At 36.9% G+C, this 13,887-nt stretch overlaps 1 long non-coding RNA gene across 1 annotated transcript; it reads right to left on the reverse strand.

The window, feature by feature from the left end:
- Window positions 1-4,550: 4,550 nt before the first annotated feature.
- On the reverse strand, window positions 4,551-13,512 carry LOC119801238. Its single transcript, XR_005283146.1, has 3 exons — window positions 13,388-13,512; window positions 4,896-5,080; window positions 4,551-4,627 (listed from the first exon to the last, which is right to left on the reverse strand). It is a non-coding gene; the product is annotated as an uncharacterized LOC119801238 (long non-coding RNA).
- Between the last annotated feature and the right edge of the window lie 375 nt (window positions 13,513-13,887).

Here is a 13,887-nt window from a genome sequence, read left to right on the forward strand (position 1 = left end):
TTAAAATGAGACCATCCTGTAGTAGGATATATACCAGTCCAATATGACTGGTATCTCTATAAAAATGGGGAAATTTGACCTGGAGATATGGCTCAGTGGTTAAGAGCACTGACTGCTCTTCCAGAGGACTTGGGTTCAATTACCAGCACCCACGTGGCAGCTCACAACTGACTGCAATTCCAGTTCTAGCAACCTGACACTCATGTCAAAACACCAATGCACATTAAAAGAACACCTAAAATCTTAAAAACACACAGAGGGAAAGAGATGTAAAGAAGGAGACAGGGACCACAGTAATAAAAGTCATTTCTAAGAAAGCTAATGGTACCGTGCCACTATAGAAAGCAGGTGAAAGAGACATACTCTTTCATAGCCTCAAAAGGAACCAACCATGATGACAGCTGGATTTAATTTGTTTTGAGAAAAAGTCTCATTTTGTTCTCTAAATTTGTCTTAACATCCAGGATTCAGGCTATCCTGTGACCTCCTAGTGCTAGGATTGACAAGGTGGGTGGGATGCCATGCTCAGGCCACATGCCGAGTTTGAAACATCCTGTAGACTTGTGAGCCAATAAATTCCCACTGTTAGTAAAAACTGTTTGTGTACTCAGACCTAGTAATCTAATGCAAGTGTTTACCCCCAAGGTAACCTGGAATAATGGGAAAGGCACGAGCACCAAGTTCTGTGTGGTGCCTTCCCTACTGCTACCTCAGTAATTGAGGTCATGTTATCTGAACTTGCCACATTCAAGGTATAGTAGACTATAGCCTAGTGACTAAAAATCTCTGCCCCCAGAAATGAATTATCTGGGGATTTTTGCTTTCCCTCAAGTGTCATTTGGAATCATTGGTTTATTTAATAGCTCTCTTACATTGAGGTCTAGTCTAGAAGCAGAGATGCTGTTTGGAACACAAGTACTAGCTCTGGCAGGGAGAGAAGTTCATTTGATGAATGCTGAGATTATATACTCTGCCTCAAATTATATCACTTCTGCAAATCTTTTATTGGACAGCAAATCCCATGGCCATTGTCAGAAGCAGTGGTGTGGGGAAATGGGTGGAGAGACCAAGCCTCTTTAAATAGTCCAGTGACCATCTGTCAGAAATGATATGTTAATAAACAGAATCAATTAATCAAATCTTTTATTCAAACATGTTTATCTAATCCCTGACATGGACCAGGTACTCTTAGAGATTTATGTGCCAAATAGCAATGCATAAAGCAAAGCTTCTGCTACCAGAACATTGCGTTGTTTTGAAGGATTTGGAAAAATTAAGGAGAACATAAATGCACACTATTATTGGAGATACTCATAAGTACTGTAAATAAAGAGTAAAGCAGAGACACTGGTAGAAGGCAGAGGTAGGGTGGATATTCTAGGAATTGAATAAATTTCCTAGCCTAGTGATTGCCTGTGTAAATACCTCACAAATGTCTTTTATTTTTCCCCCACCCTAGATAACACCAACATTAGCATCATCAAAGGAGACTCGAAGTGACTAAACAATTCGACTATGAAACACAGAAAAATAAAAGATTAAAAATCTTAATTGTGAAAAGGACATAGTGTTAACTAATCCAAACCTATATTTTTTCTGGCAGTATCAATCCCTCTGGAATGCAATTTGGCACTACATTTCATGAGCCACTAAAATGCTCATAACCCTCTTCACTCAGTAATTTCCTTCCTGTGAATCTACCTCCCAAAGTAATATAATTTAATAATCACATAGATGATTGTTGCAGTGTTGTTTATGACAGCAGAAACAATCTAAGTATATGCCAATAGGGGAGTGGCTAAATAGATGGTTTACCGATTATACAGAATACTATGTAGGCATTAAATTATAATTATGCACATTATGTAGCAATGTGAAAAATGTTTATGATATAATTTAAGTTGAAAAAGATGCAAATTATACCCTGTGATTACTGCTATGTAAAAATCATGTATGTAAATGTGAGATTAAAAAGAATGTAGAAAAGTGAAATGTAGAGTGTTCAAATTTGTAGTGATCAAAACACACATTTCAATGATTTCTTTACCTCCACCAAATGTTTAAGATGTGCATCTACAGTGTTACTTCTGTAATGAGTTCATAATTTTAACTAAGAGAGCCATGAAAAATAAAGCTCTCCATCCAAAATATTTTATGACAATTGAAATCCTAATTTGTGCATGACCTAATCTGATTAATTTAGTAATTAATGTTTCTAAGAAAACCACCTATGTAATTGCAATATTAAACCTACTGGTTTTATTTACCCACACTTTTCCACTCTTCTTATTTTTAATAGCCTATTGAGTCCAATTAATGCATGTGTGATTTGTATGATACCCAATGAAATATGATCAACATATTAGGGATCATAAGCCTGAACTCTTCCTTCCCTGACCTCAGCTAAGGGTGAAGACTCATGTGCCCTCCTTCCTATATATTTGGAATGTGTATGAAATTATATATATAAAATAATGAAATATATATATATATATATATATATATATATATATATTGGAATGTTGACTAGCTTAATCTTGTTCAGGTCTTACGTAGGCAAACAATAAAGTTTTGAGTTCATGAGTGCAAAGATAAATATCCAGTAATGCTCAGAAGGTATCACCTTGTCCATGTCCTTCAAGATCTCTGGTGCTTTTAATCTTTCGGCCTCTTCAGTAATGCTAATTTTACCTTGGAGGGAGGTGTGCATTATCAATTGTTTCTAAAAACGCTTTAGACTGACTTAGAGTTAGGGACTTTTTTAGATATGAACATTCCATAAATCTTCAAAAGAGGATTGATGGGTGGGTTATCTGCAAAAAAGATAGATCTGCCTGAGATGTGAAAGTAGGGGCAATCTTGGGGTCAACAACTTCTCTAGACAGATGTAAAATCTAACAGTTAATAATATAGTATGCCAGAAACTTGGAAATGGAAATAAAAGGTAATCTAGCATGCTCATATTTCTCAGAAGTGCCCACAGTGGAACAGCATGGATTTGAGAAGCACAGAACAAGGCACAGGATTTTTGACAGATCCAAATGTGTACCTATTGTTGAATAACTCTGCCAATAGAGATTTTAGTGAGTGGTGTGTGTGTGTGTGTGTGTGTGTGTGTATTTATATATAGTATAAATCACTCTAATTTCTTTTTAATATCAATTCTGTTACTTTAGAGAACCCTGACTCATACAGTGCTCATGTACCAAATTAAAAGGAAGAATTGTGTAGCCCTTGGTGAGTGTACCGTGTTCCCATTGAAGACCACACATCTAAGAATATCTGGTCTGCACAAACTGAACTCGATTCAGTTCTTTCATACTAGCAGAGCAGAAAGTTTCTGTGTACAGCCTAGGTACTTAATAAATGCTGCCCACCCCAATAGTCAGAGAAAAATCATAGGGAGAGAAAATGCCCATTCAACATGCAAGGCTTTCCAAGCAGATAATGAGATACGCTTAATGTTGGAAATTTTAGACAGAAACAAGCTTCTGACTGCCTGAGTGACCATCTTTATTATGTGCTGTGGGCATAAAACAGTTAAGTAATAATGTCCCAGCTAGGTGGCACTATGTTTTAAGCAAATATTTTTAAAACCCCACTAAAGTTTGCTGTGAAATTTGCTACACAGAACCTGGCCTCCAAAGAATATGGGCCAACTACTGAAGCTAGAAAATAAATGAAGCATATTAAGCATGTGTTTGCTAAATTTCATAAATAGAAATGCAGGTGCCTGTTCAGCTTTGAATTCTAAATAAAATAATGAATAACTTTAAAAAATGTTCCAAATAGCTCATGGTTTGATTACACTAAAAATATTCATCACTTATCTGGAATTTAAAGCCAAATGACCATCCCTTGTTTGGATGGCACACTTATATAGAGAGTCAGCTCTTCTCTGACAAAGTAGCAGGTACAGAAAATCCTTCCTCTCAGACCTTCTTTCTTCCTCTTCAAACCCTGTGCTCCTCCTACTGGCCCTCCCAGGTTTCTGTGGAAATTGCTGCCACATACAGTAGCATCTTCTGAAGTACAAATGCTGCTTTCAGGATAAATCTGGCTTCCTCCAGACAGCTCTATCTTCCTACAATCATCTTGGCTTTAGCTGAGCCCCATCACTCTGGGTTCCAAGCACTGTAGAAACCTCTACCACAAACTATTTCCTTTCCTCAGGTTTGAATTCTTTCTCTGAAGATTGATGATTCATCCGGGTATGTTGTCACTAAGGTCAAAGAGCTAGAGGCAGGACACTGGACAGTAGGATTCTATAAACCGCATGTACATATACCTCCTCAAACACACATTGGAGAAAATTTTCTTGTGTTCTAGTACCTAACCAGGTTATAAGTACAGGACTGTAAATCAAACCAAGATTAATTGTAAAGTCCAAGTCTTGTCAGTGACTGAAAATATTTGGTAAGATAGTTATAAACACACTCATAGGTACATTCTGTAGAGGTGTTAGTAAAGGCTAGAGAATCTGGTGTTAAATACAACAGCAACTTTTAGTTGTTTATTTCCACCTCACCTGGTTCACATCTCAGTAGTAACAAACACCTACCCTGTAGAGCATGTGTGAATCGGATTTCAACTGCATTGGTCGGAGTCTGTGGCATTCTCCTCCTTCCTATGAAGGACATGTGTGTTACTAGGTAAAGCATGGTTATTGTTCTTCCTCCTAAAAAGAATTCTCTCCCACGAAGATTCACAGTTCCCTAGAAATGACTGGAGTTGGTCATATTTATTACTGAATAGTAAATAATATTTACTCTACCTAATGGGAGAAATGCTAGTTTCTTCTTTGATATAAAGAACCTGGGGTGAGAAGAAACCTACAAATTCAAGAACTAAGTCTGCTATGCTTCACTGATGTTAGCTCTAATTCAAGAACTCACCAAGGTCATTTCTGCTTTCAGATGCGTTGCGGTCATTGTCTAGGGAGACCACTCTTAGGATGGCTTCTTATCACTGAGGTCAATTCAAAGGTTATTCTTCAAAAAGATATTCTCAGATCCATTTCCATAGCAGTTTTCACATTTGTTGAAACGGCATATCAATCAAAAACACAAGTAATAGTACCCTATATTAGAGGCAAGGATAACCATAAAATAACATGCTTTTTAGCAACTTAGAATATTTTATGAAATATTTACAAAGACACACATGCATGTCTTGAGACATCAGTAGAAACCAGAGAAACTGTTGATATAGTTGATGTTGGAAAGAAAGAAAGGACATGTGAAAAGATGACTTTTTTGACCTGAAGTAAAATGTGGCCCCCTTCAATTTTCAATCAGACCTCTTCAGGATGCCTAGTTATTTAATACAATTGAATCTATACATTTTAGGTGTTCAGTTTTCATAATAATGGCATTTCTCAAAGAATCTTAATATGTGTTTCAACATTTCTTTTCCTTTCTCTTAAGCATTTAATTATATATCTTTGTAAGACCTAGTTATGGATTATTCTTGCACTTGGATCTTGAATTGCCAGATAAGCTATGAATTCTAAAATTAAATACTACGAGGGTCAGAGGTGAGAAAAGTGAGCAGTCTTGGTCACTGCGTAACTATCGCTGCAATGATGAGTAAAGAATATATTGGCAGACAAAATGTAACCTCTGTTAATTATTAATTATTCCCATACCAAATTTCTGATCTTGAAATGTTTGATTATCTCCTATGACCAAAGAATACAGAAATCTGTATTATTCTGGGAAGATTTCAAATTTCTCCCTGACCTGCATTTTATAAATTGTTTTAGGTTCCATAAGTTAGGTTTGTAAACCGAATGCCATATGCTAGCATTAGCTTCCACCACTAAGATGATTCTCTTTTCAAGACACATTTAGCCTTTGGCTGTTAAAGACCTTTGCCTCTCTGGGTTAGAATATATGGTTTACCAGACTGTGTGTGCCAAGCGGCTTGTCATGTAGTACTCTGATTAATAGTGATTGCAGTCTATTCTTATGGCTTATGCAATGCCTAAGGCAGTCATGACAATGGACAGTGTTGTATAACAGTAGAATAACCTTGCTTTTCGGTGACTCATATGCACATTTTTTAATATTGGAGTTTTCTTTGCTTTTCATTATTAGAGATCATGCTTTCTTTTCAGCTTGTAGCAGCTGAGTCACTTTTAGATCTCAAGCATATAATCAGGTAATGCTTCCCAGATACACAATGTGTGGAGTGCTCCTTTTTTTTTTCTCTACAGTTCTTTAACTAATAAACTAATAGATCAGTTTCGCTTTGGCTCACTCACTGTACTTGAATAACATGTTATGTATTCTATATTTGAACTCCTGAGTATCTTTTAAAATTATCTCATAAATCCAGCCCTTTCACTCTGCCAGATCAGTTTCTGTTCATTTAATCTCTGTTCTTGAAGTACAGTAGACTGACCTCAAATTCCATACCCATATTCAATAACTCTCACAGCTGCCCAAATAAATATCTTAAGACCAGAGTTTTATCGTACTGATATAAACATTCGTATTTAGCTGTGCATAAGTAAACTCTATGCAAAGAATCACACATGTGATGCCCAGCACATAATAAAAAAGGAAATCTTAACCACTTTCCCAGCAATGTAACATTTGCTCCCAGTTATGCAGAGTTAGGATTAGGGTCTTAGGTTAGGGTTTCTATTGCTATGACGAAACAACATGACCAAAATCATTTCCTCTCCAAGAGTTTATGTGGCTCACATATCTTGAATCACAGGACATTGAGGCAAGAACTCAAACCCCTCATGAACACAGGCAGGAGCTGATACAGAGTCTTTGGAAAATGCTGCTTACTATTTGCTGCACTTGGCTTGCTCCACTTGCTTTCTTATGGGGCATCGGGGATGACCATCCAATGGATGTTCCACTCACCGTGGGCTAGTTCTTCCCATATGAGTCACGAATTAAGAAAACATTCTGCAGTCTTGCCTAAAGCCTATTCTTATGCAGGCAATTTCTCATTTGCTTCCTGCTCTGAGATGACTCCAACTTAAGCGAAGTTAGCACAAAACTAGCCAGCATACCTATTCTTCTCACAGCTTTGTGAATGTTAGTTTCATGTTGAAGATGATTATTCTTTTATGATCTGTAGACTCATACTTTTCAGACTCTGACAAAATACCTGTTTAATTTCTGCAACAGTTCCATATAGTAAATCCTAGCTTGTTCTGTGCTGTTCTTCTTCATTGAGCACCCATTACATCCTTCTGTGTTGTTCTTTTCTCCTATATTTGTCTTTGATTAAAGGTGCTTAGGAGCCATGTGTTGTTCATTAAACTAAATTATCAAGAATTGAAACTACAAAATAGTAAACATTCATTAATATTATGTGTTGCCATAAATTAATTATTTCATTTTTTCTTTAGGAAAATAGTATAATAACTAAAAATACTGGCACAGAAAGCAAAAAGACCTTAATTTAAATTTCAGACCTGACACACATTAACTGGGGTAATTTTAGGCAAGACATACATCTGTTTTGGTTTCTGGTTTTTCATTCAGGTGTCTATAAGTAAATGAAAGGTCAATACAGAGCTGGGAGGAGACATTTAAAATATTTATCTAAGAAAAAGCCTTCAATGTAAAATGTAAGACAGACTCATTACAACTGAATGATACAAGGAACCCAATTAAAATTAAAATTACAATCCACAAATGGTTTGAATAGACCTTTCAGTAATTAAAAAAAATATGAGTGTGGCAAGTCAGTACAGAAAAAATTGTTACAGCTCCTTAGGAATTATGGAAATGCAAATTAAAACCACAATGAGATACCATAAGCATTCATCAGAACAGTTAATACTTAAGCAGCAAAAGCTTAACAAGATAATATTTCACTCAGTATGTGAAGTAAGCATAGTTCTTACTCATCATTGTTAAGAAAACAGCATACTGCATAACTTTGGCCAATGGTTTAGCAGGTTTATAAAAAGTTAAATATGCATTCACCATTCACATTAGCTGTTCCGTTGCAAGCCTTTACTCAAGAGACACTAAAGTAGGCATCCTCTCCAAGTTTAAAAGAATTGGTTTTGGAGCTCTATTAGCTATAGTTCCATAGTAGACACATTCCACATAGCTATCAACAGTTAGATGAAGCAATAAGCCAAACACAACAAAAAGCAGTTGCTGTAGGTCTACTCAATGGATGATAACTCAACACAGAGAAGTTTTTTTAAAAAAATATTTATTTATTTAATATGTATACAATATTCTGTCTCTGTGTATGCCTGCAGGCCAGAAGAGGGCACCAGACCCTATTACAGATGGTTGTGAGCCACCATGTGGTTGCTGGGAGTTGAACTCAGGACCTTTGGAAGAGCAGGCAATGCTCTTAACCTCTGAGCCATCTCTCCAGCCCCAACATAGAGAAGTTTTATCAAACCGTACAACTTAGATTGATGTGTAAATCATCATGCTTAGTTAAAGAAATAAGGTAAAAATGATGCATCCTCTGTGCTTTATTTATGTCAGATTATAGTAAATGCAAAGTGCCTTATTGTGACAGGAAGCATATCAATAGTTTCCTGGAGACAACAGTGAAGAGAGACAAATGCAAAGGCACAGGAACTGTTAAAGCCCTATGCGCTGGTGTGAGACAACCTATTTCAAAACATAAGGCTGAGAAGTGATTGAGGAAGTCTGATCTAACCCATAGCCACAAATATACCCACACAGGTTTGTGAACCCCACTCACACACACACACACACACACACACACACACACACACACACACACACACACACACACATACATACACACACACAACAAACAAAATAAAGCATTTTCAGGCAAAAAAGGTGTTTAGCAAATTCACTATCAGTAAACAAACTAGACAAATAAGAAAAAAAATTTTAGTTTGAAGAAAAATGTTTCGAGGTGAAAATCTCTACCTGCCTGAAATGGTGAGCAGGACATTGAATAGCAATATATATATTCACAATCTCTTATGGATATATTGATTAGAATAACAAAAGAACAAAGACCATCTGAGACCTTTAAAAAACACAAACCCATTCACAGCAGTAGTTATAATAAACTTAAAAAGATGACCACTTTATTTAAAGGGTAGTGATGGTCAGATTATAAAGGGAAACACCAGATAATGCTATTTATCAGAGTATGGTTATGCTGAAATCAAAATAGGTGGGAGACGTTACACTGTAAAGTATAAATGTAAATTTTAATGTATCTGTATTGATACCCATCAACCCGACCACCAAGAAAAGTAATGTCATTTTGTTTCTTTGTTTGAGAATTTAATGAATACATATAATAAACTTTGACCAAACTATTTTTTCTTTTGTTTTTCGAGACATAGTTTCTTTGTGTATCTTTGGAGTCTGTCTTAGAACTTGCTCTGTAGACCAGGCTGGCCTCGAACTCAGAGATCCAACTTCTTCTGCCTCTGAGTGCTGGGATTAAAGGTGTGTGCCACCATTGCCTCAGCAGTTAAGAGCACTGGCTGTCCTCCCAGAGGTCCTGAGTTCAATTCCCAGCAACCACAGGATGGCTCACAACCTTCCTTAATGAGATCTGGTGCCCTCTCTGGCCTACAGGCATACATGCAGACAGAATACTCTATACATAATAAATAAATCTTTTAAAGAAACTCTTTTCCTTTTTTTCCTGTTATTTCTGTTGTATTAATGGGAAGTTATTAACTGGTAGCTGAAGACAACACTGTACCTTAAGAGTTAGAGTCTAAAATCCAAACTTTGGTTATATGTTGTCTAAAGATGTTATGAAATGTGGACATATCCACAAGCCCTGGAAAGATGCCAGATACTCATCTGAGACAGTTTATATTCAGCCTGAATCTAACCTGTTCATGAAGGACACAAACACAGTGAGAAATGCTTTTCCGGTTGTTGCTTCTCCATTGAAAGCTCATTTACTTGGGAACTAAACCCATGGGTGTTGTATGAAGTAATTCTGGCTTCACTGTTGATGTACATTTTGACTTATTTTTTTTCTGACTGATGTCCTTTTAAATATTTTCTTCATCTATTCTCCTTTATGTATTTTAAATTAGTACACCACTGGGTTAATGCTTTCTGGAAGGAGAGGATTCCAGTAGGCCACAGGTGTAAACAAAGTTATTTAAATTTAATATTAATGTTATTGTAAGACTGTAATTAATATTGTAGATTCTCTGAAATATAAGCTTGAGGTTGTTAATGTTTTAAATCACAAATGTCACTGTAAAACTTCACTTAATATGAGGTGAATTTGGTTGTTAATTAATTTTATATTAATAGTATGCTAAACAGAATGTCACTATTATAAAACACCTGTTTTAATTATAATTATGTTCTTAGTTTTTAATAAAATGACCATCTGAAAAAATAATTTTTAAAAAATAATGGAAAGTAATGGAAAATTCCAATGGAAATAATGAGCAACTGAAATTAATTAATGCTTTTTTGTTTGAAAGGTTAGGTAAAATTTTAAGGAGGCAAACTCAATATTATGAGCTGGAACACATATTAAAGCTTTTGAAGACTGAAAAACAATAAAAATAATAAAATCTACTTAAACATATTTTTCCATTCTATCCCTCCAATTCATCCCTACACCTTACTTCATGTACTCTTTTTCTTGTGTTTGCATTTATTGTTTGAGAATTTCATACATTATATGTTGATAGTAATCTACTTCTCCAATTTCTCTCACATTCTTTCCCTTCTTTATCCACCCAACTTTGTGTTCTTTCCCTCTCTTAAAAACAAAAGCAAACACAAAATAAGAGCAACACAATAAATCGTGGAGTCCCATTTGTGTTAGCCAATGTGCCTGCTCACTGGGTGGACTCTAACAATCTTAAATATATTCAATTGATTACAATAACTTTAAGGGGCTCAAAATAATAGAAGATAGATACTAAAAGGATATAAAAGTCCTCAGTTTCACTTGAGTGTCTTAGTGCCTTCCTCTACTATTGTTTTCTGCTGGCCAGTGAGTTAGAAGGACAAAAAAGAACCAGTGGTTCTCTAGGTGGCATGACAAGTGGCGGAAAGATCAACTTCGTCAACTTTGCCTGAGGGTCTTAAAGCTAATAACGGGGATTGGCCATTTAGGACACGTCAACCAATGAACGTTAAAAGCCATAAACATGACTGTTGAGAAGAAATATTGAGAAAACATTTTGCAGACAACTGCTTTGATTCATCTAAAGAATTTCTAAAGAAGGGAAATAGGCTACTCTCGGATGAGGGAAGTTGGGTCAAGGGTGGTTTTACAAAATGGGAAAAAAAAACAGTATTTAAAACAAGAGTGAAGGAAATCTGATAGAAAACAACTAGCAATTCAGGTACAAAAGCAGAGGAGTGGCGGAAATGGAGTCCTCAAGTAGCAGAGGATGAGAGAATTTAACACAAAAGGTAAATTGAGTTGCCCTCACTCATGGCACAGAGAGTTCTGTTGTAACAGATGGAGTTCGTGGTGTTTACAAAAGAAGGGAACTTGAGAATTTCTTTTCTGATTGATTAATCAGCCTGAGAATGCAGATGATGAAACAGAATTAGGAGTCTGAAGTTCAGGAGAGAAGAGTGGGTAGGACGTAGTCATTTAAGAGAATCGGGGAGTGAATGGAATAGGACGTAGAACATTTGGGTTGAGTGGCATTAACTACCCAGTTAAAGTGATTAACTGTGAATGTGTGAGTCAACTCAACTAACTGGCTTTATCAAAAAATGTTCATCCAAGCCGGGCGATGGTGGCACACGCCTTTAATCCCAGCACTCGGGAGGCAGAGGCAGGTGGATCTCTGTGAGTTCGAGACCAGCCTGGTCTACAGAGCTAGTTCCAGGACAGGCTCCAAAGCCACAGAGAAACCCTGTCTCGAAAAACCAAAAAAATAAAATAAATAAATAAAATAAAATAAAATAAAAATAAAATAAAAAATGTTCATCCAATCAGACACAAGTAGAAGTAGGCGGGGGTCAGATATAGCCAGGATTGGACACATGTGCAATAAAGGGGCGTCATTGCCAGTGAAGTTGTAGGAAAAAAAGAGAAGAAACAAAGTAAGTAATTAGAATTAAGGGATTTCAGTTCATAAACAGGCAGAACTAGCAAGACATAGCCTTAGTAAGAAGGTACAGAACAGGTAAGAGATGTTATTAGAAACCAGAGTGTTTAGATTTAGGCTTGTAGAGGAATTTCTGTTATTGGCATTTTTTGATTAAAATGGAAGGAGTTTCAGAAATAGTTCAAGAGAGAGAAAAACAATGTCAGAGAAGAACAGGCAATAAAACGAATATTTGGATTTGGAAAGGTAACTTCTGTGAGTATTGGCAACCATCACAGTTACAACAAAAATAGTGTCAGAGTGACAGCAAGCCAGACATAACATCCTCAGGTTCAAGGCTGCGATGGTTGGGGATCTGTTGATATGGAATTAACATAGAGTGGATAGAACCCGGGAATGAAGGAGAAGCTCTAGGGAGGGCAATGGGATCAGGGTGGCTTCACATCACTTCTAGACTGCGCAGTAGAAATTTATAAGGTCTAAGTGTTGGAAGAAAGGCAGCCACTCAGAGGAGATTCAAAGATCAGGGAGAGTCGTCAGGAAAGAGCCTAGTTTCAAATGTGTTTCCGATGACAGAACAGTCTTTGTCTATAAATAGCCCAGGAAAGATTCTGCTTTTCTGGCTGCTGAAATGTCTACTCGGTCTTAACACTTCATGTGGAGCTGCGAGAAGACTCGCTGCTGCATCTCTGGCACCCTCAGCAAACCCCATTCCGCCACACCACTGACAACTTGAAGACTTCACACTTACTGATCACAGAAGTTTCTGTGTGGTGAGCAGAGGCGCTCTTTCTCTTGTTCACTCTCTATTGGCAGAATGAATTCCCATAACACTTATATTTAAATATGCATATCTTTGTAGTTCTCACTACATCTCTCTGTCTCCCCCCTCTTTCTCTCACTCTTTCCCCTCCCCCTCTTTCTCCCTCTCTCTTTTTTACTCTATTTTACCTTTGGAGCAACTTCTTAACCACCCAACCAACTCGATTTCTTCTTCTTTGAAGGAAAAAAGATATGCAAAGTTATGAGACAGTTCAAAACATTTTAGGACACAGTGAAAAGAGAAAACAAGAAAGCTATATTATCAAGACCCACAGTAGGAAGTGAGAGCGTATGGTTTGTAAATACTCCCTAAAATGTCAAGGATGTAATGGATCCTAAAGGAATCAAAGAGGATTGTCCACTCGGCTGGATCCAGAATCTGTTAAGAGACAGCCTTCTGAGTGGGGTTTTTAGAGAATTATCGAGAAGGCTTAACTGCAGGGCCAGCATCTTATAGTTGCAGCAGCACAGATGCAAAAAGATCCCAGGGGAAAAAAAGCATGTTATCGTAGGTGCATTTACCTCATTGTTGCTGCTGGCACTGTCATCTGTCACTGCCATCAGAACTCAACCTTCTTTGCCTTCCAAGTTGTGTTTAAAACAAAACAACTAACTCTCCAGGAATCATAGGGGTTTCAGCACCAGAGTGGGGCCACTGAAGCATCCTGTTTTGGACTGAGCAGCCACAGGATTCCTGACCTCTCCAGTGTGTACCAGGCCATTGTTTAACTATCTGGAGTGTATCCTGTAAGCCAGTCTAGGAAATTCCCTTTGCAATATTTATTCATTGTTGTTTCTTCTGTTTCTCTTGAGAAAACTGACCCATGGAAGCAACAAGAAAGAGTATACTATAAGAGAAGAAAAATTCTCAAACAGAGCAATACAGGAAATAACCCAATGGTTGGTTTTGTGGTTGTCTTAAAAGCCTCCCTGAGCCTAATTTAAAATTCAAGAATTTGTTTTGAACAAATGCCTTCCAAAGACTGCAATCTGCAAAATAGGAGATATTCAAAGGTCTCTCC

This window comes from Arvicola amphibius, chromosome 14, assembly GCF_903992535.2.
Source record: "Arvicola amphibius chromosome 14, mArvAmp1.2, whole genome shotgun sequence".
NCBI classification, from domain to species: domain Eukaryota; kingdom Metazoa; phylum Chordata; class Mammalia; order Rodentia; family Cricetidae; genus Arvicola; species Arvicola amphibius.